The sequence below is a fragment of the Equus quagga genome, chromosome 2, assembly GCF_021613505.1.
Source record: "Equus quagga isolate Etosha38 chromosome 2, UCLA_HA_Equagga_1.0, whole genome shotgun sequence".
Taxonomy (NCBI): domain Eukaryota; kingdom Metazoa; phylum Chordata; class Mammalia; order Perissodactyla; family Equidae; genus Equus; species Equus quagga.
The window spans coordinates 150,921,734-150,949,172 of record NC_060268.1 but is presented as its reverse complement, the minus strand read 5'-3'; the positions used below and the strand labels follow the sequence as shown (position 1 = coordinate 150,949,172).

General features: G+C 37.1%; 1 pseudogene; it reads left to right on the top strand.

The window, feature by feature from the left end:
- The first annotated feature begins 6,246 nt into the window (after positions 1–6,246).
- Positions 6,247–25,681, top strand: LOC124235236 (SWI/SNF-related matrix-associated actin-dependent regulator of chromatin subfamily B member 1-like; annotated as a pseudogene).
- Positions 25,682–27,439: the final 1,758 nt, after the last annotated feature.

Here is a 27,439-nt window from a genome sequence, read left to right as displayed (position 1 = left end):
ATGACATTGGGGTGTAGATATCTCTTCCAGAGAGTGATTTCAATTCCTTTAGATATATTCCCAGAGGTGAAATTGCTATATCATATGGTAGTTCTGTCTTTATTTTTTTGAGGAGCATCCATTCTGTTTTTCAAAGTGGCTGTACCAATTTACAATCCTACCTCAGTGCACAAAGGTTCTCTTTTTCTACAACTCTACCAGCACTTGTTATCTCTTTTCTTTTTGGTGATAGCCACTCTAAAAGACATGAAGAGATGTTTCATTGTGAATTTAATTTGCATTTCCCTGATGATTGCTTATATTGATCACCTGTTGGCCATTTGTATGTCTTCCTAAGAAAAATGTCTATTCATGTCCGTTGCCCATTTTTAATTAGATTACAGTAGTCCCCTCTTATCTACATGGGATATTTTCCAAGACCCTCAGTTGATGCCTGAAGCTGCATAAAGTACCAAACTCTATATATACTATGTATTTTCCTAGGTGTGCCTATGGTAAAGTTTAGTTAATAAAGTAGGAAGAGTGAGAGATTAACAACAGTAACTAATAATAAAATAGAACAATTATAATAAGAAACTGTTAAAAGTTATGTGAATTTGTTATCTTTCTATCTCAAAATACCTTATTGTACAAAGTTAATGCCTTTCCTTCTTAACTAAGCACTTATCACACACTGTGGCTGTAACTTTTGCAGTTTGAAGTGCAACAGCAAAAGTAGGATCAATTTCTTTTTCCTTCTTCACAATTTCATGGATAGAAGATTCGTTCTTACCATAAATCTTAGGGAGCTCTGCATAAGATTTTTTTTCTTTCCTTAATTCAAGAACTTTCACCTTTTCACTTAAATGAAGCATTTTATGGCTTCTCTTTAGCATATCCAAATTGCCAGCATGACTATTCTTATATATTGGGGCCATTATTTAGTAAAATAAGGGTTACCTGATCACAAGCACTGCAATACCACAACAATAGACCTGATAACCAAGACAGCTGTTAATTGAGTAATGGGCAGGTTAGCAATGCATGTTCTGTATACAGAGTGGTACACTGGACAAAGGGATGACTTACATGCCAAACCAGATAGAGCAAGATGGCACAAGACTTTATCATGCTACTCAAAAGAGTGTAGAATTTAAAGTTTATGAATTGTTTATTTATAGAATTTTCCACTTAATATTCCTGGCCTGCAAGTGATTGCAGGTAACTGAAACTGCAGAAAGTGAAACCTTAGTAAAGGGGAGAACTACCGTTTTTGTTCTATTGCTACTGAGTTGTATGACTTCCTTGTATATTTTGGATATTAACTTCTTATCAGATTTATGGTTTGCAAATATTTTCTCCCATTTCATAGGTTGCCGTTTCATTTTGTGTATCATTTTCTTTGCTGTGCAGAAAATTTCTAGTTTGATTTAGTACTATTGAGGCAGGTCATCAAGAAGACATGACCACCAGTTTGGCTTGTGAGTTGGACTCAGGCAATTGGAGGCTCCTCTCCCCCTCCCCTGTCCTTGGAATGCATCCTTTGCTTGCCTTCCCCAGGAGGCATCTGCCCAGGGGCACAGCCTTGAGACAATAATGTAGTGTTGAGCCCATACGGACTGGGTATATGATTGAGCCCAGTAAAGGCTCCATGTGCACATGACTAAATCCAGTTAAGGCCTCTCTATATAAACTTATAAGATTTGGAGGAGGAGGGAAGAAATTATTCATCTTGTGGCTGCCCTAGACAAACCTCACAAGTAAGTTCCCTTGATTATCCTTGATTATTAAACCTGCCACCCACCAATCTGAAATGGTCTGCTATTTTCTTCAGTCTCTCCTTGTCCTCCACGTACAGAGGCCAGTTTCAGATTACATTCAGGAAGCTTCCAGGCAGGTTGTGTACCAACAAGTCTCGGCTGTTTACTTTTGCTTTTGTTGCTTGTGCTTTTGGTGTCATGTCCAAAAAGTCATTGCCAAGACCAACATGAAGGCATTTTTTCCCCTATGTTTGCTTCTAGGAGTTTTATGGTTTCAGTTCTTAGATTTAAGTTTTTAATCCATTTTTAATTAATTTTTGTGAGTGGTATAAAATAGAGGTTCAGTTTCATTCTTTTGCATGTATCTAGTTTTTCCAACATCATTTATTGAAGATTTATCCTGTTCATATTGAGTGTTCTCAGCTCCCTTGTCAAATAATAATTGACTACATATGTGTGGGTTTATTTCTGGGATCTCAATTATGTGCCATGAGTCTTTGCATCTGTTTTCATGCCAGCACCACAACATTTTTATTACTATAGCTTTGTAGTATACTTTGAAATCAGGGAGTGTGAGACCTCTAATTTTGTTCTTCTTTCTCAGGGTATCTATGATATCTGGGGTCTTTTATGGTTCCCAACAAATTTTAGGGCTTTTTTCCTGAAAAAAATGCCATTGGAATTTTGATAGGGTTTGCATTTAACCTCTAGATTACACTGGATAGTATAGCTATTTTAACAATATCGTTCTTCCAAACCATGAACATGGGATATCTTTTCATTTATTTGTGTCTTCAATTTCTTTCCTCACTGTCTTGTGGTTTTCCACATAAAGATCTTTCACCTCCTTGGTTAAATTTACTCCCAAGTATTTCATTGTTTTGATGCTATTTTAAATGAGATTGTTTTCTTCATTTCTTTTCCAGACATTTCATTGTTAGTAATTAGAAATCCAATTGATTTCTGTATGTTGATTTTGTATCTACAGGTGTACTGAATTCGTTGATTCATTCTAACAGTTTCCTTGTAGAGTCTTTAGGATTTTCTCTATATAAGATTAGGTTGTCTACAGAGAAAATTTTACTTCTTCATTTCTGATTTGGATGCCTTTTATTTCTTTTTATTGCCAAATTGCTCTTGCTAGCACTCCACTGCTGTTTTGAATGGGAGTGGTGAGAGTTGGCACTCTTGTCCTGTTCTTGATCTTTCACCGACTATGATGTTAGCTGTGCATTTGTCACATACAGTCTTTGTTATATTGAGATATAATCCTGCTATGTTGAATTTGTTGAGAGTTTTTATCATGAAAGGGTATTAAATTTTGTCAAATGCTTTTTCTGCATCTATTGAGAGATTCATACAATTTTTATCTTTATTTCTGTCAATGTGATGTTATCATGTTTATTGATTTGTGCCTATCCTGGCAACCCAAGGATAAATCCCACTTGATAATGGTTGGTGTATGGTCCTTTTAATGTGCTATTGAAGTCAGTTTTCTAATATTTTGCTGTGAATTGTTGCATGTATATTCACCATAGATAATGGCCTTAGTTTTCTTTTCTCATAGTGTCCTTATATCTCTTTGGTACCAGGACAATGTTGTCCTTGTAAAATGAGTTTGGGAGTGTTTCTTCCTTTTCAATTTTTTGGGAAGATTTGGAGAAGGATTGACATTAATTCTCTCTTTAAGTTTTGGTAGAATTCACCAGTGACACCATCTGGTCCTGGATTTTGTTGTTGTTTGGAGATTTTGATTATTGCTCAATCTCCTTTGTTGTTATTGGTATGTTCAGATTTTCTATTTCTTCATGATTCAGTCATGGTATATCGTGTGATTCTAGGAATTTATCTGTTTCTTCTAGGTTACCCAACTTGCTGGCATGCAATTATTCATATGAGTCTCTTATGATGCTTTATGTTTCTATAGTATCAGTGTAATGCCTCTCTTTATTTCTACATGCTTGAGTTCTATCTCTTTTTTAATAGTTAATCAAGCTAAAAGTTTATCAATATTGTTTATCTTTTCCAAAAACCAACCCTTAGTTTCACTGATATTTTTGTATTGTTCTCTGGTCTCCATTTATTTATGCTTAAATCTTTATTATTTCCTTCCTTCTGCTAACTTTGGACTTTATTCTTTTTTCACCCAGTTATTTGAGGTACAGAATTAGCTTGTTTATTTTAGATCTTTCATTTATCATTTTAAACTTCTCTCTTAGGAGTGCTTGTGCTGCATCCCTTAAGTTTTGCTATGTTGTGTTTTTGTTTTCAATTTCTGTAGATATTTTATGATTTCCTTTTGATTTCTTCCTTGACCTATTCATTGTTCATGAATGTGTTGTTTAATTTCCACAATTTGAGAATTTTCCTGCTTTCCTCTTGTTATTGACTTCTAATTTCATACCATTGTGGTCGTAAAGGATACTTGATATGTTTTCAGTGCTTTAATTCTTTATCATTGGTGTGTATACTATAGGTTTTTTCTCTGTGGTTACCATGAAGTTCACATAAAACCTATCTTAGTTATAACAGTCTATTTTAAGCTGATAAGAACTTACCTTCAACGGCATGCAGAAGCTTTATACTTTTACTTCTTATTCCCCCACATTTTATGCTACTGATGTCACATTCTACATCATTTATATTGTGAATTCATTTGTAAATTATTGTAGCTACACTTATTTTATTACTATTGTCTTTAAAATTTTAAATTAGAGATAAAATTGATTTACACACCACCAATAGTATTAGGGCACTTTTTACTTTAACTATATATTAAGCTTTGCCAGTGAAATTCATACTTTTATATGTTTTCATGTTGTTAAGTTCCATATTTTCATTTCAACTTTAATAATTGTCTTTAGCATTTCTTGTAAAGCAGGTCTAGTTCTGATGAACTCTCTTAGCTTTTGATTGTGTGAAAATATCTTTATCTCTCATTCATTCTGTAGGATAGTTTTGTTGGGTATAGTATGCTTGGTTGGCTGGTTTTTTTGCCCCCTCAGCACATTTGAATATATCATCACACTCCCTCCTGGCTTACACATCTCTGCAGAGAAATCCATTGACAACAGTGAGAAGATTCCCTTGTATGTGCTAAGTCAGTTTTCTCTTACTTCTTTCAAAATCCTTTCTCTATTTGTGAATTTTAGCATTTTGATTATAATATGTCTCAGGGTAATCTTCTTTGGGTTGATCTTGCCTGAGGTCCTTTAAGCTTACATACCTAGGTGTCCATATCTCTCCCATGATTTAGGAAGTCTTCAGGCATTATTTCTTTAAATAAACTTCTTGCCCCTTTCTCTCTCTCATCTCTTTATGAGACTCCCATAATGCATATATTAGCTCCTTTAATATTGTCTTGTAATTCATATAGGCTTTTTTCACTCTTTTTCATTCTATTTTTGATCCTCTAACTGGCTGCCTTCAAATAAGTTGTCCTCATGTTCACCGATTCTTTATTCTGCATGATTACGTCTTCTGTTGAAGCTCTGAACTGAATTTTTCAATTCCAGTCTTTACAGTCTGGTTTCCACAGGCAAATACCTTCTCCTGTAGGTTCCTCATGCTCATGGGATTATCTCTGGAATCACAGTTCTATGGGTTGGAGGAGTCTGGTTATGAACCTGTTGCTGGGTCTGCGGTGGGTTCTGTGGTAGGTGGCCTGTTATCAGGGTCTCAGGAAGGCATGGATTCTGTCTGGTCAGCAGGTGGATGGGGACCACCTCCAGGACATTGTTCAGTATGGTGGTGATGGAACAAGGATCTACTTCAGGGTCCACAATCAGGTCCTCTGACAGCAGGCTTCTTACCAGGTGTGTGAGTAGGTGCGGGTCCTGCCAAGTCACTGGGAAGAGTTCTGCCACATCCCTGGGAGGGTCCCTGGGTTGTTCCCTGAGTGGGCAGGACTAATCATGGACTGTGACTGACAGAGGCTGGAACTGAGTCTCAGGGCTGATTTAGGGTCTATAGACAAGATTGAGGTATGCAGATGTGGTTCTGGAGGCATGGATGGGCGTCTCTCCCTCTAGGTCCCTGGGTAAGTTGGACTGCTTCTTCACCATTGCTGGAGCAGTTTAAGCCTGCTATAGGGCCCTTTTAGGATCTCTAGGGGGAAAAATGGGAGTATCTCCTGCTGGGTCCTTGGTCAGGTTGGACTGCTCTCTAACCATAGCTGGAAGGACTGAAGCTGAGTATAGGGCACTTTCAGGATCTCTGTGGGCACAGGCAGGAGTTTCTTCTTCTTATTTCTATTCTGAAGGACTGGGCTGGGAGGGGCTAGAGACCATTTATAGGACCCTTTCATAATCTACAGTCAGACTGACTTTTATGGGCTTAACTCCAGGGTTTTCCAGTTTGGAGCCAAGATGGCCTAAAGCTGTTTCATGGGCCACTTCAGGATTCACAGCCCGTACCAGTGTCTGTGTGCCTATTACTTAAGGTATGGGTAGCATGACTCTTGCCAGGTCCTTTGCATATGGTGCTGGTGACAGAATCTAGGCCAAATATGGCTATAGCCAAGTTCTTAAGGTATGGAGTTGTGTCTTGGTCTCTAGCTATGGACCATGGTCAGGCAGTTGGACTCCTAGGTGTGGAATTGCCTTCTCAAAATGATTCTTGGAATCATCTTGGAATCCACCAGGTATGTATATTTTATTAACGTATGCTAATTCACAGGCACTTTTCCTCTGCATGTTCCAAAGAAAAATTCTTCTTATTTTCTGAGTCAGCTCTCAGATTGTCCTCTTTTGTAAATAATGCAGGTTAAAAAATTAAAAGACATAGAATTCAAAGAGGTCATGCTGGTTCTCATAATGATAAGCACAGACATTCCATTGTGCAGCATCCACTGAGTTCAGGCAACAGCTTTTTGCAGACTTAAAAAGGATCTATTATCATCCAGAGGCCCTCACTGAAAAATTCTTTTGTTCGCTTATGTCTATTGTGCATACTTATCTGCTTTCTTGACACCGGGTGTAATTTGCTTCTCAGAGAACCTTAATTTTCATGGTTAATCTGAACAAGCATATATGTAAAATATATGTACACAGCATATACAGTAGTTGACTTCTTGAATAAAATCTCTAATCACAAAACACTTCCATTATCATTTATCTTCAGGCAAAAAATCACGGCTAATGACTAGCAAAAAAAATGAAAGGCAGCAACATTCCCTTTTTCTTACTTTATTATTTTGATTCTACCTTAAAATGGGTAAATGTTTCTCCTTTCCCAAAATGCATTCTTTCATTCCACTATTTCTGACACTGACCAACAAAAAAAGTAGCACAAACATCAAAATATTGGTCAGTTCATATTTTGGATTTCTTCCTGATTTGGTCTTGGTGCATTGTATGTTTCTAGGAATTTATCCATTTCTTCTAGGCTATCCAATTTATTGGCATATATTAGTTTATAGTAGTCTCTTATGATCTTATGTATTTATGCTGTATCAATTGAACAGGGCTGGAAACCACTGCCTGGAAAGCAAAGAGGCAGAGCAGCACTTGGATGGATGTGTCCTTTCTCAATCGTCTTCTTCCTGAGATCATTCCATGTCTAGGACCTTTGCAGCCTTGGCTCCATTTGATTCCTGGTTTGATTGTGAGCTATGCAGAGATCACAGCTCCACTTTTCAGGAATCCAGTTACAAGGGTTCGACTGTCCTGAAGCCTGGCTCACCCCTAATTCTGTGCTTTTCCTAGCCTCTGCCACTGAGGTCTACAGGTGTGTGGGAGAGGTGAGATAAAGAGTGAGGCATAGGCTAAAGAGGTGGGACTCATGGGTAGGAGGTCAGTCTAGTATTACAGGAGAGCTTTGAAGGGACACTGATGCCATTTGTCTATTTCATCCATAGGAATGAAGTTCTTGTGATAACTGCAGATAATAAAAAGACAGAGCTAAACTGGATACTGTAGCTGAAATAAGGCAGACGACATCGAGATGTTATCTGTAACTTCTAATATAAAACTTTTTTGTTCATTAGATCAGCCCAAGTCTTCCCCCTAATTATCTATAAATCTGTAAATTTGAATTTAGGATTAATCAATTACATAGGATACACCACTTTCAGTGATTTTTAAAGTTTTTCCTGATGTGTCTAATATACTGTTTAATATATTGTATTAATTGCTAAATATACAGAATGGAAATAGTGCAACACAATAGATCCTCATAAAGAAGATATTCATCCCAAGCATGCTCACTGTCAACAAGGAGCTTACCACGTAAGAGAGCAGTTCAGTTTTCTGACTCTTCTAATCATAAGGCTTTCAAAGATGGAATTCCTGTCCTCTGCGCATGCTCCAACCCCATCAGGCACTACTGCTTCCTGGCATAGGTGCTGTCCTCCAAACTAACGGGAATTTTATAAGGAGCATTCTTCCATAACAACACAATGCTCAACACTAGATTGTGTCGACACGAAGAGAGACACAAGGGGTTTCATGGAGACCATGATTACACAGAATGTAACATGCAAAGTGTGTTTTTGTGTATGTGTGTGTGAATGTGTGATGGTATACACAAATGTAAGTGTCTAAGTGTGAGGGTTTGCATGCAGGAGTATGTGAGTGTGAGTGTGTGTGCATGTGTTTATAAGAGGTTAAGTTCATTTCAACCCCTATCCCAGAAAGCCACTGCTCCATTAAAGAGTATGGTCCATTTTTTCTTCCCATGCTTCCCATTCAACTGAACCCCCTTAGAGAAAGATCACTAGAGATGCTTAGTCAGCATGTGTTCGGAGAGAAGCCACTACTTGGGGGTGAAGAGTTCACAATCAATGTGCAACAGTAATTAAAGAGGAAACTTGACCATGGACATATAGAAATGTGTCCATTAAATGATTAAGAGGCCATTATCTAGAAGGTTACATCTTAGGGCAGACAGGAGTGGGGAGAAGACTCTGAAGGACACAGAGGAAAAGCAGCTAGGCACAGGTCCCCAGGGAGAAAAGGATTCCAGTGTTCAGGAATTCAAGACTCCTTCCCTCATAGATCTTGAGAGGGGAGGAGCTGAAGTTTACCATAGAACCTAGAGGCAGCTTCTAGAACGTACTGTTCCTGCTGTTGAAGCCACTGTGTAGACTGCCAGAGAGGGGCCTCAGGCATCTTCTGGAACTCTGTGACACCCTCACTTAGTCCTGAGGTAATGTCCCACAGGTCCTAGTTATGCCCAGGTGCTGAGCCTGGGCAGATCCTTCCTGACCATCATTATATAGGTGTTGGTGACCTCAGCGGGGGCCTAAGTGAGCAGCCCATGCCCAGGACCAAATATTAAATACCATGCCATGTGAAGATGGAGACCGAGATTGGTGTCACGTATATACAAGTCAGAGGAAACCGGGCACAAGCTTCCAAGTGTACTCTCCTAGTGGACTCCCTTACCTCATCTTACCATATTACCACACAAACTGAGCATGACCCACTGCCCTCCCAGATCCTCCCAATAGAGCTGTAACACAATTTTGATTAGGTCAGTATTCAGTGCTTACATTTTCATGACTGAAAGAGCTTAGCAGTGTATATGATAGTTACTCTTCTTTCACTTTTACAACATTTTGTTTTCTCTGGAAGTAGTCTGTTTATTCCCACATGCTTAATTCTCTAGACGAGTCTAGATACTTATCATTGGCTCAATTCTAAACTCTCGCTGAGTTGTAAAATTTAACTATCAGTGCAATCAAATACATGATAAATTCTATCAATTTTATCTTCTCGAAGAAAAATATCCCAATCTTCTTATTTACTCTTAACTGCTTTAGTTGTTCTTGAAATCTAGAGCAAAGCTCACCTCTTAGAGTCTACCTTCAGCATTGTCTGAAGTTTTCTCTTCAGCTATATGTTTTCATCTTCTATGTCAACATCAAGTCTTCCTTTTTCTGGTTTACTCTCTTGTTTGGCAGAGCACACTTTTTTCCTTAGGAAAGGTGCATGGAAGGTAAATTTTCAGACATTTTCCTTGTCATTTACTTTAAAGTTGGCAAGGCATAGGTTTCTACATTGTAAATAATATCTCTTTGAATGTTTAAGGCCTTTTATTTAATGAATTATAGTTTGTTGTGTTGATTTGGAGAAGTTGCATTCCTTCCTGAATCTTGACCCTTTCTTTGAAGCCAAACTGGTGAACCCTGGGCTGCCAAAGAAGAGCGTGCAAACTTAACCACTATACCACCAGGCCATCCCCTCATTATGGTTTCAATTTTCATTTCTCTGATGATACATGATGTGGAGGATCTTTTCATATGCTTCTTCGGCATTCATATATCTTCTTTGATGAGGTGTCCGTTAAGATCTTTGGTGTATTTTTTAATCAGCTTGTTTTCTTACTGTTGAGTTTTGAGAGTCCTTTGTATGTTTTGGATACACTTTCTTTATCAGATATGTTTTTTGCAAATATTTTTCTCCCAGTTTGTCTCCTGGCTTGTCTTCTAATTCTCTTGACATTACCTTTTTCATAGCAGAAGTTTGAATTCTGATGAAGTTCAGTCTATCATTTATATCTTTCATGGATTTTGTCTTTTGTGTTATATCTAAAAAGGTATCACCATACTCAAAGTCATCTATGTTTTTTCCTATGCTGTCTTCTAGGAGTTTTGTAGTTTTCTGTTTTACATTTAGGTCTATGATCCATTTTGAGTTAATTTTTGTGAAGTGTGGAAAGTCTGTGCTTAGATTCAGGTTTTGCATGTAGGTGTCCAGTTGTTCCAGTACCATTTGTTGAAGAGACTATCTTTTCTCCATCACATTGCCTTTACCCCTCTGTCAAAGATTTGTTGGCTGTATGTATGGGGGTCTATTTCTAGGTTCTCTGTTCTAGTCCATTGATCCATTTGTCTGTTATTTCACATATATCTCACTGTCTTGATTTCTGTAGCTTTATAGTAACTCTTGAAGTTGGGTAGTATAAGCCCTCCAACTTTGTTTTTCTCCTTCAAAGTTGTGTTGCCTATTCTGGGTCTTTGCCTCTCCATATAAACTTTAGAATCAGTTTGTCAATGTCCATAAAATAACTTTCCTGGATTTTGGGGGGATTGCATTGAATCTATCAATCAAGTTGAGAATTGACATTTTAACAATATTGAGTCTTCCTATCCATGAACGTGGAATCCCTCTCCATTTATTTAGTTCTTTGATTTTGCTCATTGGTTTTATAATTTCCCTCATATAGATTTTGTACATATTCTGTTACATTTATACGTATTTCATTTTTGGGAGTGATAATGTAAATTGTATTGTGCTTTTAATCTGAAATCCCACTTGTTCATTGTTAGAACATAGGAAAGCAATTCACTTTTTTATATTAATCTTGTATCCTGTAAATTTAAGAGCTTACTAGTTCCAGGAGTTTTTTGTTGATTTTTTCAGATTTTTGATAGAGATGATTGTTCTCTGAAAACAAAGACGATTTTATATCTTCCTTCCCAATATGAATAACTTTTATTGCCTTATTGCATTAGTAGAGACTTCCAGTGTGGTGTTGTAACAAGGGGTGAGATGGGACATCTATGCTTGGTTCCTGATCTTAATGGGAAAGCTTCGAGTTTCTTACCATTGAGTATGATGTTTGCTGTAGGTTTTTTGTAGATAGTCTTTATCAAGTTGAGAAAGTTCCCCTCTATTCATAGTTTACTGGTATTGTTTTAATCCTGAATGGGTGTTGGATTTTTGTCAAATACTTTTTCTAAATGTATTGATACGATCATGTGATTTTTTTTCTTTTTTAGTCTTTGATGTGGTGGATTACATTAGTTGATTTTTTTAAATATTGAACCAGTCTTGCATACCTGGGATAAATCCAACTTGGTCATAGTGTATAACTGTTTTTATATATTGTTGGATTTGACTTGCTTGCTAATATTTTATTGAGGAAATTTTCATCTATGTTTATGAGAGAGATTGTTCTGTAGTTTTCTTTTTTTTGCAATTTCCTTGTCTGGTTTTGGTATTAGAGTAATGCAGGCCTCATGGAATGACTTAGGAAGTATTCCCTTTTCTTCTGTCTTCTGACAGATGTTGTAGAGATTTGCTATGATTTCTTCCTTAAATCATTGCTAGAATTCACCAGTGAACCCATCTGGGCCTGATGATTCCTGTTTTAAAAGATTATTAATTATTGATTCGATTTCCTTAATAGATATAGCCCTATTCAGATCATGTATTTCTTCTTGTGTGAATTTTGGCAGATGGTGTCTTTCAGGGAATTAGTCCATTTCATGTAGGTTATCAAATCTGTGGGCACAGTGATGTTCATAATGTTCCTTTATTATTTTAATCTGCATGGGATCTGTAGTGGTATTTTCTCTTTCATTTCTGATATGAGTAACTTGTATCCTATATCTTTTCTTCTTAGTTAACGTGGCTAGAGGCTTATTGATTTTACTTATCTTTTCAAAGAACCAGCTCTTGGTTTAATTTGTTTTTGTTATTGATTTCCTATCATAATTGCAATGATTTCTCCTCCAATTTTTATTTTTTATTTTGCTTCATTTGGATTTAATTTACTGCATTTTTTCTAGTTTACTAAGTTGGGAACTTAGATTATTGATTTTAGATTTCTTATTTTCTAATATACACATTCAATGCTGTAAACTTCCCTTTAAGCACTGCTTTGCTACATCCAACAAATTTTGACAAATTGTGTTTGATTTTTATTCAGTTAAAAAGATTTTTAAATTTCTCTTGAGGCTTCTCCTTTGAACCATGTGTTATTTAGAAGTATGTTGTTTAATCTCCATGTATTTTTGTATTTTCTAGTTATCTTTCTGTTGTTGATTTCTAGTATAATTCCATTGTGATCTGAAAGCAGACACTGTATGGTATCTATTCTTTCAAACTTTTTAAACTGTGTTTTATGGCCCAGAATGTGGTCTAATTTGGTGACTGTCCATTCGAGCTTGAGAAAAATGTGTATTCTGCTGTCATTGGGTGAAGTAGTCTATGGATGTCAATTATATCCAGTTGGTTGATTGTGTTGTTGAGTTCAACTATGTCCTTATTGATTTTCTGCCAGTTGAATCTTTCCATTTCTGAGAAAGTGGTATTAAAGTCTCCAACTATGATAGTGAATTTATCTATTTCTCCCTTAAGTTCTATTAATTTCTGCCTCGCTTATTTTGATCCTCTGTGATGAGCATATATACATTAAGAATTGTTATGTCTTCTTGGAGAATTGATCATTAGTTGATAATTTTATCACACACAATGCTGTTTTTTATCTCTGATAACTTTCCTTACTTTGAAGTCTGCTATATATGAAATTAATATAGCTACTCATGCTTTCTTCTGTTTAATGTTAGCATGGTGTATTTTTCTGCATCCATTTACTTTTAATCTATGTGTGTCTTTATATTTAAAGTGGGATTCTTGTTGACAAAATACAGTTGCATAGTGTTTTTTGATCACCAGTAGGTAGTGCTTGGAATTTTCTTCACAGCTGGTTTGGCTTACCGGTTAGGGACCCATATCAAATGAATCTGCCCACCCAGGTCCCTGGCCTGACAGAAGCATCAGCTCTGCTCTGCAGATGGGTAGATCTACTGGCTGGGCTCTCTGCTTGTGTGTCACTGTAAGCATGGTTTAGGATGAGCTATGCAGTTCCTTAGGTGTTCTGTTTAGTTTCCAGTTGGGTTGGATTGGGGACTATATTCAGCAGTAAATGGAGCTTTGGATTTGCTTTCCTGCCTGGTTGGAGGAGTAGAACAGGCTCCAAGGATACTACTGTTACTGCACAAAAATGGGGATCTCCCACCTGAGGTGCATAAACAAACCAATTAATTATGGCATCAGCTTTTGGGAGAGAGATCAGCTTTAATCTGCAAAATCAGTCTCCAGGGAGACAGGGGGCATGCCTCCCAATTCAGGATTTGGGGTGAAATTAAAGAGGTTAGGGAGAACAGGCTGGTATGTGGAGATGAAGGCAGGATACGTTTTGATTGGTGGGCTCCAAGCATTTATGGTAAGGTTCTAAACATTTATGATAAGATTCTAAACATTTATGATGAGGTTCTTAACCTTTATGGTAAGTTGAGAAAGGAATTTTAATACAGGATCTTCCTGAATGAAATTTGCTTTCTTTCAGTGGAACAGCCTTCATAACCTCTATGGCTTTTTGACTGGGCACCTGAGTCAGTCAGAACTGCTTACCAAGATCCCTGGCCAGATCAGGTCACCATCTCAGCTCTGAAGATGGGTAGATCTGGTGGCTGGGATCTCTACTTGGGCACTACTGCAGAGGGAAATGTGGTCTTCCAAGGTCTGAGCACTGGTTGCTGTAAGTCCCACCCCCTTCTCCATCTTAATCTGATCTCCAGTGGCCAAGGTCTGCAGATTCCCTCTGTGATCCCTATGAGGCTAGACCCAAGTAGGCTTCCAGGAAGCATCCCACAATGCTGGGGGAGCTATCTGTCATCTTTGGATTTTTTCCCACTTGATAAAAATGGTAGTCCCGGGGTGGGGTGGGCCCATTGTGCAGTGCTGTGCTGGCCAGTGAATGGGGTGAAGCAATCAGAGTGTAGCTGTTCCCCTTATGTTTCTAATGCAGTCCTCAGTGTGTATGGTCCAGGGGGAACCTTATGAATCACCCTTGTGTTCTGGAATTTTCACAATAGTGTCTGTTCTATGTATAGCTGTGAGTTGGTCATTTTGTGAGGAGGACTTAAATTGGTAGCAACCTATATCACCATCTTGATGTGATATAGTTCTATTTCTATTCTATACTTCTATACCTATTCTATAGTTCTATTAAAAATAGCTCTATTTTTAATTTTTTTGAGAAACCTCCACACTGTTTTCCATAGCTGCTGCAACATTTTACATTCCCATCAATGGTGTACAAGGCTTCCCTCTTCTCCATATCCTCACCAACACTTTTTTTTAAATAACAGCCATTCTAACAGGTGTGAGGGGGTATCTCGTTGTAGTTTTGATTTGCATTTCCCTTATTATTAACGATGCTGAGCATCTTTTCGCATACCTGTTGTACATTCATATGTCCTTTTTGGAGAAATATCTGTTCAAGTCCTTCACCTATTTTTAAATTGGGTTGTATTTCTGCTATTGAGTTGTAGGCATTACTTATATAGTTTGGAAGTTAACCTCTTATTATATATATGATATGTAAATATTTTCTCCTCTTCTGTATGTTGCCTTTTCAATCTGTTTATTGTTTGCTTTGCTGGGGAGAAGATTTTTAGTTTGATGTGGTCCGATTTGCCTATTTTTTTCTTTTGTTCTCTATGCCTTTGATGTCACATCCAAGAAATCATTGCAAAGACCAATGTCAAGAAAGTTTTCCCCTATGTTTTCTTCTCGGAGTTTCATAATTTCAGGTCTTACATTTAAGGCTTTAATCCATTTTGAATTTATTTTTATGTATGGTGTAAGATAAAGTTCTAATTTCATTCTTTTGCGTGTGGATATCCTGTTTCCCAACATAATTTGTTGAAGAGACTACTATTTCTCCATTGTGTATTTGGCACCCTTGTTGAAGATCAGTTGACCACATATTCGTGGGTTTATTTATGGGCTCTCTTATCTGTTCCATTGCTCTATATGTCTGTCTTTATGCCAGTTCCATTCCTTTATAATTACTGTAGCTTTGAAATATATTTTGAAACCAGAGGTGTGATGACTTCAGCTTTGTTCTTCTTTCTCAAGATCACTTTGGTTAACATGCATCTTTTATGGTTACATATGATTTTGGTATTGTTTTTCCATTCCTGTAAAGAATGCAATTAGAATTTTGAAGAGGATAGTGGTGAATCTGTAAATCGCCTTGGGGTAATATGGTCTTTTTAATAATATTAATTCTTTCAAACCATGAACATAGGATCTCTTTCCATTTATATGTATTTTTTTTTCATTTCTTTCCTCAATGTTTTGCATTTTTACAGGTAAAGATGCTTCACTTTCTTGGTTAAGTTCATTGCTAAGAATTTTATTCTTTTTGATGCTATTATAAATGGAATTGTTTCCTTAATTTCATTTTGTGATGGTTCATTATTAGTGTATAGAAATGTAACTAATTTTTATGTTGATTTTCTATCCTGCAACTTTACTGAATTTCTTTATCATTTATAACAGTTTTTTTGCGGAGTCTTTAGGATGTTTTATGTAAACATCAAGTCAACTGTGAACAGATATAATTTACTGTTTCTTTTCCAATTTGGATTCCTTTTATTTCTTTTTCTTCCCTACTTGCTCTGGCTAGAACTTCAGTATTATGTGGAATAGAAGTGGTGGGAGTGTGCATGCTTTTCTTGTTCCTGATCTTAGAAGAGAAATTTTCAACTTTTCACCATTGAGTATAGTATTAGCTATGGGCTTGACAGATATGGAAGGCCTCTGAATTTTTGTTGACTTTTTCTCCCACCCTCTCACAAACAAAAGTCTTGTCAATAAGTAATTGGTACTTTTGTTCACTAGGTCCAATCAACATAATACCATCAATTTAATGGACCAATGTGATGTCTCGTGAAAGGGCAAGGCAATCAGTTCCCTGTGGACATAATTATGACATTGGAGCAGGAAAGTTGATATACCTTTGAGGTGAAACTGTGAAGTGCTATTAGTCACCTTGCCAGCTCAAAGGAAACTGCTTCCTGTATCTTTATGATGAGGCATCAAGTAAAAAACATTTGCCAGATCAGTAAATATATACTAGATATCAGGGTATTTGTTAATTTGCTGAAGAAGTGAAACATCTGAAACAGCAGCTGCAATTGGAGTCACTACCTGGTTAATTTATGATAATCCACTATTGTTCTTAAAGATCAATCCGTGTTCTACACAGGTTAAATAGGCAAGCAGAGTAGAGATGTGGTGGGAATCAAAACCCCTGCATCCTTCAAGTTTTTGATGGTAGCACTTATCTCTGTAATCCCTCTAGGATTGCAGAATTACTTTTGATTTACTGTTTTCCTGGTAAAGGTAGTTCTAGTACTTTCATTTGACCATTACTACCCACTCCTAATGTGGGATCCAATATGCGGCACTTACCTGTTGCAAAGTATGTTTATTCTAGTTATGAATTCTGGACTAAGGAAATTACCATAGGATGAGTTTGTGGACACACTTAATTCTGCAAGATGGACCTGAGATAAACTCCATTGATCACATGACCCCCATAAGCACCTACTCAGCCTCTATTCTGACATCATGCCAGTGACATTTTGGGTCTTGTGGATTAATGTCAGTTCAGAGCCAGTGTCCCCAGAAGGTCTGACTATTTCCTTTTCCCCAATGTATAGTTATCGTGATAAAAGGCCATAGGCCCCTTTGAGGAAGGTTGGGAGGATGATTATCAGTATTAATTTTCAGTAGTGTACTGGAGACCTTCATCAAAGGGACTCAGTTTCCCCTTCATTCAAGGGGTTTGGGTATATAAACTGGCTCAAGTTGGAGAATTAATTGAAAGGCCATGACTCTATGTTTGGGTGATTCAAGTTAGATTTCTGTTCACTTGACCTAGAACTTTCCTATTTATGCAGATCAAGTAGAATTTAGTAGACTGGCGATCTGTTTCTCTTCTAGGGGCACCAGGATTGACCAGCCAATACTATAGGTCTCTGTGAGTGAGATTATTATGATTATTGCTTTGGCTTCACTTTACATTATGGTGACCAAGCCTACCTTGTCTTTGGTGATTAAATGCCATTATTTGACCCCTGCCACATCAGGTCCAATTGTCTTCATTTGTATTTAAAGATCCCAGTTCCATGGCAGCAGTTCTCACTGTAATCCCTGACCTGCAGAGAAGAATGGTCACAGAGTTATTCAAGGATGCTGGGGTCCCCCCACAAATTTATTCCTCAGTCATAGCATAAGTTATTTCCTCTGGACCTTCTCAGAGTGGGTGATAAAATCTTAATTATAAATTCAATCTAATATTTCAATCTCTTTAGGTCTTTGGGTGCCTTTCTTTACAGTATGCCAAGGCAATTCTGGAAATTAAGCTTAATTTAGTGTAGGCCACTATATTAGTCAGGATTTTCTGGAGAAACAGAATCACTAGGATATATATATATGAAGTGGCTCATGTTATTAAGGAAATTGGCATGTCCAAAATCTGTAGAGTAGGGCAACTGGTGGGAGAAGCCTAGGGAAGAGTCAACATTGCAGTTCAAGGCTGAAGGCCATTTACTGGCAGAATTCCTCATTGCCTGAGGGAGGCCAATCCTTATCCTATTAAAGTTTTTAACTGATTAGATGAGGCCCACCCACATTATGGAGGGCAATCTGCTCTACTCAAAATTGATCAACTTAAATGTTAAACTCATTTTTAAATGTTAAAAAAAACAACACCTTCACAGAATTATTCAGAATAGTGACTGACCAAATATCTTGGAACCATGGCCCAACCAACTTGACAAATTAATCATCACAGCCACTTTTTGGTTGATGTTTCACCCAAACAACAAAACATCTTGTTAAGCCCTTTCTAACCTCTCAGACTATAACATTGAATGCAGAATCTCTGCTTACTGGACTCATATCAATGATTTGGCCTGATCCAACTTTGTGTTTCTTCCACCATTATCCCATACCTCTAATATTCATTGTCAGACATATTTCCTGGATTTCTATCTGTATATATTTGAAAAGCATGCAGCTATTTTGGAGTGTATTGAACCTCCTCATGGAGCACACTCTGTACTTTACCATTTGTGACCTGCTAGGAATTGAGTCTAGTTATAAGTAAAGAAACAAAGAGGGTTAGTAGAGAATCACCAGGATATTGCAAGACAAATACATCAGTGGAAGCCATTATAAACAGATTCTTCAGGCAAAGCAGAGTTAATCTCTTCAGACAGGGGTGGAAGTTTGTTTCTGTTGACAAAGAAGACTCAGCAGAACTTTTGGGTTCTACGTCCTCAGCATCATCAGAATCTGTATGTCAACATGACCCCATTACAGTTTTCAGGGTTCCATTCATTCCCATTCAGTGCCATCATTTTAACAGCAGACACACTGCAAGTTGGGGGAATTCAATTTGTTTTGTAATTCAGCTACTCTCAAGGTGAGAATTGGGACTTGGTTTTCATCAACCTCAGCACTACACCTACAGAAGATAATTGTTTATTGTAGGCTGGATATAAAAACTGTCAGGTCATTTATGCAGAGGTTGAACTGCAAACTTGAAACCTTGAGTTCATCCTTTTCTTTACTTTCTCCAGCATGGTTAGGATCTACATTCAATCTCATACTCATTAGTTTGAAAAGCGTGTTCTAAGGTGTCAAATACATCATCTCTCAGACCCTGCCTCTTAGAAGTCTTTCATTATGAGTATTTAATGGTGATATTCTGCATCTCTATTGCCACATCATGCTATGGACTACCAGTGTCCTCTTTACTGCTGGAAACAGAGTTATTAGTAACCTTTAAATCTAATCACATTAGGAAAACAATTCAAAATCTTTCCTTCAAAAATGAAGGAGAAATTTAAACAAAAGCTCAAAGCATCCATTATCACTAGTCTTATACTACAACAAATGCTAAAAGGGGTCCTTCAGGTTGAAATGAATGGATGCTAGACAGTAACTTAAAACCACATGAAAGCCGATAAAGATAAATACATGGGCTACTATAAATGCTGATATTTTTGTAAATTTGGTTTGTAACTCCACTTTTTATTTTACACAAGATTTAAATGACAAAAGCATAAAAATAAATTTATGTTAATAGGCACAAAATATATAAAGATGTAATTTGTGATCTTGATAATGGAAAGGGAATTGCTATAGCCAAAACAACTTTGGAAAAAAGATTAAAGTTAGAAAACTGACAATTTCAGGCTTTGAAACATACTCCAAAGCTACAGTAATTAAAATAGTAAAGGACTGGCATATAGACCAATGGAGTAGAATAGAGAGTCTAGAAATAAACCATCCCCTATATGGTCAAATTATTCTTGGCAAAGGTGCCAAGACCATTCACTGGGGTAAGGACAGTCTTTTCAACAAAGAGCTCTGGGAAAACTGGGTGTCCACATGGAAAAGAATGAAGTTTGCCCCTTACCTTAAACCACATACAAAAATTTACTCAAAATGGATCAAAACCTATAGTTGAGTTAAAACCATAAAACTCTTGGAAGAAAACATTACAGAAAATCTTCATGGCATTGGATTTGGCAAAAATCTCTTGGATATGACACCAAAAGCATGGGAATAAAATTTAAAAATAGATAAATAGACTTCATCAAAATTAAGAACTTTTGAGCATTGAAGGACACTATCAATAAAGCAAAAGGACAACTTACAGAATATTTGCAAAGCATATATATGATGAGAGATTAATCTCCAGAATATATAAAGAGCTCCTACAACTCAAAAACAAACAAATAAACAGCACAATTACAAAATGAGCAATGGTCTTGTTAGACAGTTCTCCAAAGAAGATATGCAAATGTCCAAAAAGCACACAAAAGGTACTCAACATCATTAGTCATTAGGGAAATGGAAATTAAAGCCACAATGAGATGCCACTTCACACCTACTAGGAGGGCTATAGTAAAACAAAAGCAAACAACAAAACAGGAAATAAGAGTGGGTGAGATTGTGGATAAATTAGAATCCTCATGCATTACTGGTAGTAATGTAAGATAGTCCAGCCATTGTGGAAAGCAAGATGGCAGTTTCTCAAATATTTAAACATGTTTCTACTATATGATTCAGAAATTTTACCTCTAGGTATGAATCCAAAAGTAAAGCACTTGAACAAATATGTGTACACCAGTGTTCACAGGAGCATTATTCACAGTAGCCAAAAAGTGGAAACAACCTAAGCGTCCATCAACCCAAGAATGGAAAAACTAAATGTAGTTAATACATACAATGGAATACTATTCAGGCGTAAAGAGAAATTTTGATATATGCTACAATGTGGAAGGACCATTAAACTTTATGCTGAATAAAATGTCAGATACAGAAAGACAAATATTGTATGATTTCACACATATGAGGTTCCTAGAATAGGCAAATTCATAGAGAAAGTAGGATAGTGGTTATCACTGGCAGGGGGAAGAAGGGTATAGAGTTTATGCTGGGATGATAAAAAAAGTTTTTGGTATTGATAGTGGTGATGGTTACACAACATTGTGAAGATACATAATGCTGCTGTATTTTACATTTACAAATGGTTGAAATGATAACTATTATGTTATGTATATTTTACCAGAATAAAAAAAAGGAAAAAAATAATTAAGGAACTGGCTTACATTATCGTGGGGTTGGAAATCCTAAAATACGTAGGACAGGCCAGCAGGCAGGACACTCAGGCAGGAACTGATGTTTCTTGAGAAAGAATTTCTTCTTTTCTGGGAAACCTTAATTTTTCTCTCAAGGCCTCAAGTGATTGGATGAGATCCATCCACATTACTGCAGATAATCTCCTTTGCTTAAAGTTAACTGGTTGTAAATGTTAACCACATATACAAATGCTTTCACAGCAACACCTAGATTAGTGTTTGATTAAGTACCTGGGAACTATAGCCTAGCCATATTGACACACAAAATTAACCCTCACAGTAGGTATATTTATCTCACAGACAAGGAATCCTGTTTGGGGCAGATTAGAACTATTACAGTAGCCCTGAAGCATCATGGAATTAGAGGTCTTCCATTTCCCTTCACCATACTTAGTATATAGGCCTTAATTTCATGTTTAAACCCTCATGTCCCAAGATAATGTCTGCCCCACCTACACTTTCTCCTCAGTGTTTTGAGTAAGAAGGAAAGAAATGAAGTAGCACCAATAGCACCTGCTTATATTTCATTGGCAAGAACTGCATTTTATGGCCAATCTAGCTGCAAAAGATGCAAGAAAATAAAAATTTAGGTAAGCAAATAGAAAGGGGCTAAGTAATTTAAACAATCTGCAATATGTGCCATATCATACAATAGTTGTTACTAACACTGCAATCTCCAGTTTCTAAGTTTGCTTAACTTGCCAATAACCTGAGTTGTTTTGGAGCCATTAAATTACATATGCTGGGAAATTAATTTGTCAAATAATTGCATCAACTCATTCATAGGAGAACCACAGTCAATAGTCTGAATTTACTATTGAAAACTTGATGACCTGTATTTGGTGTGTTTGGTGCTGGGACACACTCAATAAGTATCAGCCTGAGATATGGACTCCTACTTCCTATGAAGCACCCAGAGGTCACAGGTGTGATCACACTTGTTGGGCAGGGTGAATGTCAGAATATAATTTGGTGAGACACTGCTAGTATACTCCGTCTTGTTTCTCTTAGAGAAGTTTCATTATTGAACTTTCTGTGCCAATAGTTGTAATTTGTACAAATTTGATGAAGGGATAAAAATAACATATTTTCACACAATAGGAGAGGGTGACTGAGAAAAATGAAGACAGCATGGTAGTAGGAAAAGCAATTAAGCTTTACTGCAGTGTCTAGATTTCATGGCCCGTCATTTGCAGCAGACATCATCACCACAAGTTGGCTAAGGACTGCAAATTGGATTTCTTAAGATAAGGCCACTTTGAACAACAGGTATGTTCTTGCAGAAATCTTTCCTTATTCTGTAAATACAGTGTTTTTATTCTGGAGTAGAAAAGATGAGACTGTGCCTATTGAGACATAAGTGGAAATTCTTGAAATTTAATGAGGCAGCCTGAGACAATTTCCACAGTCTGGGAAGTATTCTCAAAGATTACATCCAAAAAAAAGGTATTCCTGTCTATGCAGAAGATATGACTAAAGAAATTTTATTTTTCTTGGATTCTGTGTACAAAAACTGTTTTTTGCCAAGATAAAAAATTCTCTGTGGGTCAATAGTTTTATCTGCTGTGAACAACTATTTTTTTTTAATTTACATTTAAGGAGATCATGATTACACATAACAGATTAGCCACACACACACATTATATTTTTTCTGTGTCAGCATCTCACTCAAGAACTGTAAACTAATTATAAATGAGAATTATACCTGTTTAAATTTGGGGAGAGTTGTACAAGAAACAGCAAACAGTCTTCAACAAATTTCTCAAATATGGAGAGTAGGTTGAAAAGTGGTAACTAATTCAGTAAAGAGGACAAAGCTGTGACAAAAATGTATTAACAGGAAGATTTATCAACGAGGAGAAGCTAATTTGTGTCCCTAAAATCCTCATAAAGCTCGCTATTTGGAAGTACCAAGTTCAAAGGAACACTGGGAGAATGAGGCTGAAAATGGAGGCTGTCCCTGCCAAGCCTCCCTCCAGACTTCTGTGAGAAGGTGACTCTTTCTCTCCCAGGAAAAGGGAGGTCTACTGTCTAGAGAAACTGAACATAAGAATCTCTGCACTCAGGGACAGTGACAGAGAAAGGGTGAGGTGCAGGACCGAAAAGAAAGGGTGGTAAGACTTCTTAAATTCTGAGACCCTAAGCTCCTTTCTCCATCCTGCTTTCTGAAATTCAGCAGCCAGATAAGAACTGCAGAGAATAAATAGCCGCAGTGCAAAAGTCACCATATTCTGCCATCCAAATAGAAAAGAGAGTTTTTTCAGAATTGAAAGTTTGAAAGAAAGTTTTACCCTCTATTAAAACTTACTCAGAAAGATAGTGGAGAATGTGCTCCATCTGAATGACTGAAACCAAGTCAGAGGAACTCATGGGCTCCAGGAATCAGGAGACCTCATGAAGGAGACTGGGTGTGTCAGGAAGGGTGTTGAGCACCAGGCCTAGAAAATGTCCATTTCAAAGTGGTCCAGGTGGATAAAGCAGGCATGAGGGGAGACACCAAGAGCAAGAGAGAAGTGGTTGGTAATGTGAAATTTAAGCATTTGAAAAATTATTACTAGGCGTTTGAAACATCTATCTGAACATTTAGAAAAAATCTCAAATCTGCATCTGGAAATTAGAAGTAAAATAGACACTTTCAACTCCAAATCTGTAAAAAAAGGAAACATAATCATAGTTATTTCACCAATGAACAGTATTTATATAGTCACAATATTGTAAACATTTATTATTGATATATCCAAATATTGTGATGTAAATCTATTGGGGAAAATTGAGTGAGGGGAATATGTGTGTCTGTGAGTGTGTGTATGTGTGTGTGTGGGTGCGTGTGTGTATTTGTTGGTTTGGGGTATCTCTGTGTGTATTTTGTATGGGTGGGGGTGGACAAGTAATTCCTCATTTCTGATACCAGAAAGTCATTAGATATTGCCTAAAGATAGATGACTCAATAAATAGAAATAGAATCATTACTTTAAAATATGAACATAAATTTTAGAAGGATCTGCTAAAATGGATAAAAGTGGCCTCCTTTGGGGCATGGGAAGGATGAAAACGTTACTATTACAGGTTCCACATACACATACACACACACGCGTCCACACATACCTATACAACAATTAATAAAATTTAGTTTTTCAAATACTACATATTATTTTGATATAAAATTAATTTTTCCTTCTGAAAATGGTCATTATGATTTAACATAATATGTGGGAAGAGGTCAGCTAGAGCTCTCTGTAACAAAGAAAGAGGTGATCACAGCCAGCAGTTAGCATGAGTGAGAGACCATTACACCAAGATCACCAAAAACTCAAGCAGTCAAAAAGGCAGCCTAGTGTAAATTTTTTTTTCCTCTTGACTTTCTCCAGTGGAAGGCAGTAATTTCTCATTCTAGCTTTACTTACATTGTCACAATCAAGAACCCTCTGTAATATCCAATGATGCCCATGATCCTGCATGGAACACAGACTGAGATTAGTCATTTCTGACTTTCGTATTGATATGAAGGAAAAGTTGAATTTTTGTGTTTCTTGTGAAAAAGACATAAATGTGACTACTTCAAATATATTTAGCTTAAAAGAAAGCTGATGCAACTATTACCTCTCTTTCCTGCCAAAAAAATCCATCCATCCCATTTGTTTCTCTAATTTTAAGGTCAGAAAGATCTCAAAGGTATTTTCCGAGGCTTTCTGTACCATAGTCCCCTCACTCTGGAGTTGAATGGCCAAAGTGGAAAAGAGGAAGAAAACACTTTTATCTTCACATGATCATGGATACACGACCCTGGCCACCAGCATGACTCTAACAGAGAAGAAGCCTCTGAGGTGGAAGAGATAGTAGACAGCAAGGATGAGAAATACAAGGTATGTGTCCATCAGCATGGAGCCCCCAAACTACTTCAGGGAACAGAAAACCAAGAGACACAGCCAGTGGGTGCCCATCTTGCCCAACATTTCTCACCATCTGGATACTGTGCCATGCTCTACTACCATTAACAGCAGCCTCACGGGCTGGGACAAGAAGAGAACGTTCCCTCTCTGCTTTGATGATCACGACCCACCTGTGATCCATGACAACATGTCCCAGCCTGTGGTGTTAGTCCCCATCTCACTGGAAATGGAGACCAAGGGGCAGAAGGTGCCAGACCCTTTACCTGAAACCAGAATGAGAAGCCAATGACCCCTGAGACATCTTCGGAAATCTTCTGTGACCACCTAGATTTGAACTTGCAGACATTGTTTCAGCTATCACCTCTGCCATCACACAGAAGATCAAGTCCTACCCACCCACAGAATCCTGGAGGACCAGTTGGAGCAGTGCGTCATCATTAAGCTGAACAACCCTTTGGGAAATGTTGCCGTAGTGGATCAGTAGAGTGGGACATGTCAGAGAAGGAGAACTCCCTAGAGAACCTTGCCCTGAAGCTGTCTTCAGAGCTGGGGCTGGGCATGGAGGAGGTTGTCACCACCGCTGCATACAACATTCAGGAACAGTCTAGCTGGCATAGGAAGACCTACACCTTCAGGGAGAATGCCCTGCCTATGGTGAAGATTGCCATCGGAACACAGGCGGTGCTAATTAGTGGTGCCCACTACTGAGAGACACTGATGATGTCGAGATGAAAAATAAGATCTGTGACCAGGACAAGAACACGAGGCATTTGAGATATCTCCACCAACACTTCCTGGGGTCATGGTAATTGGCCTTTGGCTCCCACAGAGCATTCAGAAGATGATACAGCCTCTCCTTCATCTTCAGGCAATGAGGGAAGCAAGGCGGCAGCTGGATGGCATTTTGAGGAACATGGCACAGCGGGGAGACAGGGGAACTTCCATGTCACCCTCCCCCTGGGCACACATTATATTGGCTGAGCCCCAGTTCCCACCACCCTGCTGTAGGAAGAAGCCTCATTTTGGAGTGTGTGTATGTTTTAGTAGGAACCCCAGGCAGGGTTAGCAATACTTTTTAAACAAAAGACAACAGGTAAAAAAAGAAGTAGCATAAGTGTGTATAAGTTTATCTATGTGATCTGCTTAGAATATATATGGAAGATGTATTTTCTGGAATGGCATATGACTAGTAAGTGAGAATGGTTGTTTCTGAAAGTTTAAATAAAGTTCTGTGATTAGACAGGAGAGAGACTTGCTTTCTACCATATTTGTTTTGTGACAATGTAATATTATTTTTGTAAATTGAGATATAATTTATGTAAAATAAAACTTACTCTATTAAGTGTACAGTTCAAATAAGTGCAGTAATGTAACCACCACCACTCAAAATATAAAACATTTCCATGACACCCCAAAGTTCCCTTATGCGCTTATTGCAACCTACCCATTTTTTCCACTTATCTGTCTGCTTTCACTACAGTTTTGACTTTCAAAAAGTCATACAATAGAATGTGACATAGATGGAATAATTTATAATCAGTTATATGCCTATTATTTCTGGCTGTTTTATTTAGCAGAATGCCTTAAGATTCATCCTTATTGCAATTATCAGTAGTTTTTTTTTTCCATTGGTTAGTTAGTTTTTCTTATTTATTACTCAGTACTGTTACAAATTGTTTATCCGTTCACCAATTGATGGATATTTTGATTGTTTTCAGTTTTTGTCTTTTGAATAAAGGTACTACAAATATTTGTATAGAGATCTTTATTTGAACATATATTTTCATCTTATTAGGTAAACACCTAAGGGTGGGATTGTTACATAAGTGTATGCTTAACTTTATGCAAAACTTTTTAATTGTGTCCTAATGTGGCTGTGCCATTTTACATTCATACTAGTAATGGATACAAGTTCCAGTTGGTCCATGTAGCCTTCACCACTTGGCATAATCAGTCTTTTTAAATTCTAGCTCTGTAGTGGATGTGCAGTGATATATATATCCCATTATGTTAACTTCTATTTCCTTGATGAATACTGAGGTTTGGCTTTTCATGCTCTGATTTATAATCTTTGTTGTAAAGTGTCTATTCAAATTTTTATTTAGTTTTCCCCCTCTTTTTATTGAATTGTATATGTTTACATATTCTAGGTACAAATCCACTATCATATATGTGTTTTGCAAATATTTATACACCTTCTAGGGCTTTTTATATTTTCAGTTTCTTAAGAGCATCTTTCAAAGAGTAGAATTTTTAATTTTAATGGAGTCCACTTAATCAATTATTTCTATTATGATATGTGCTTTTGTTTTATATATAAAAATATTTGCAACACAAGTTACCAAAGATGTACCCTTATTTTTCTTCTAAAATTTTTAGTTTTACCTCTTATATTTAGGTATATAATCCATCAAAGTTAATTTTTGTTTATAGTGTGAAGTAATGGTCATTCTTTATTTCTTTTCTATATGGATATCCAACTTTCCAGCACCATATGTTGAAAATATATCTTCAATTTACCTTAAAGAAGCATTTTCATATGTTACTTGTTTAAAAACATAAAAGGA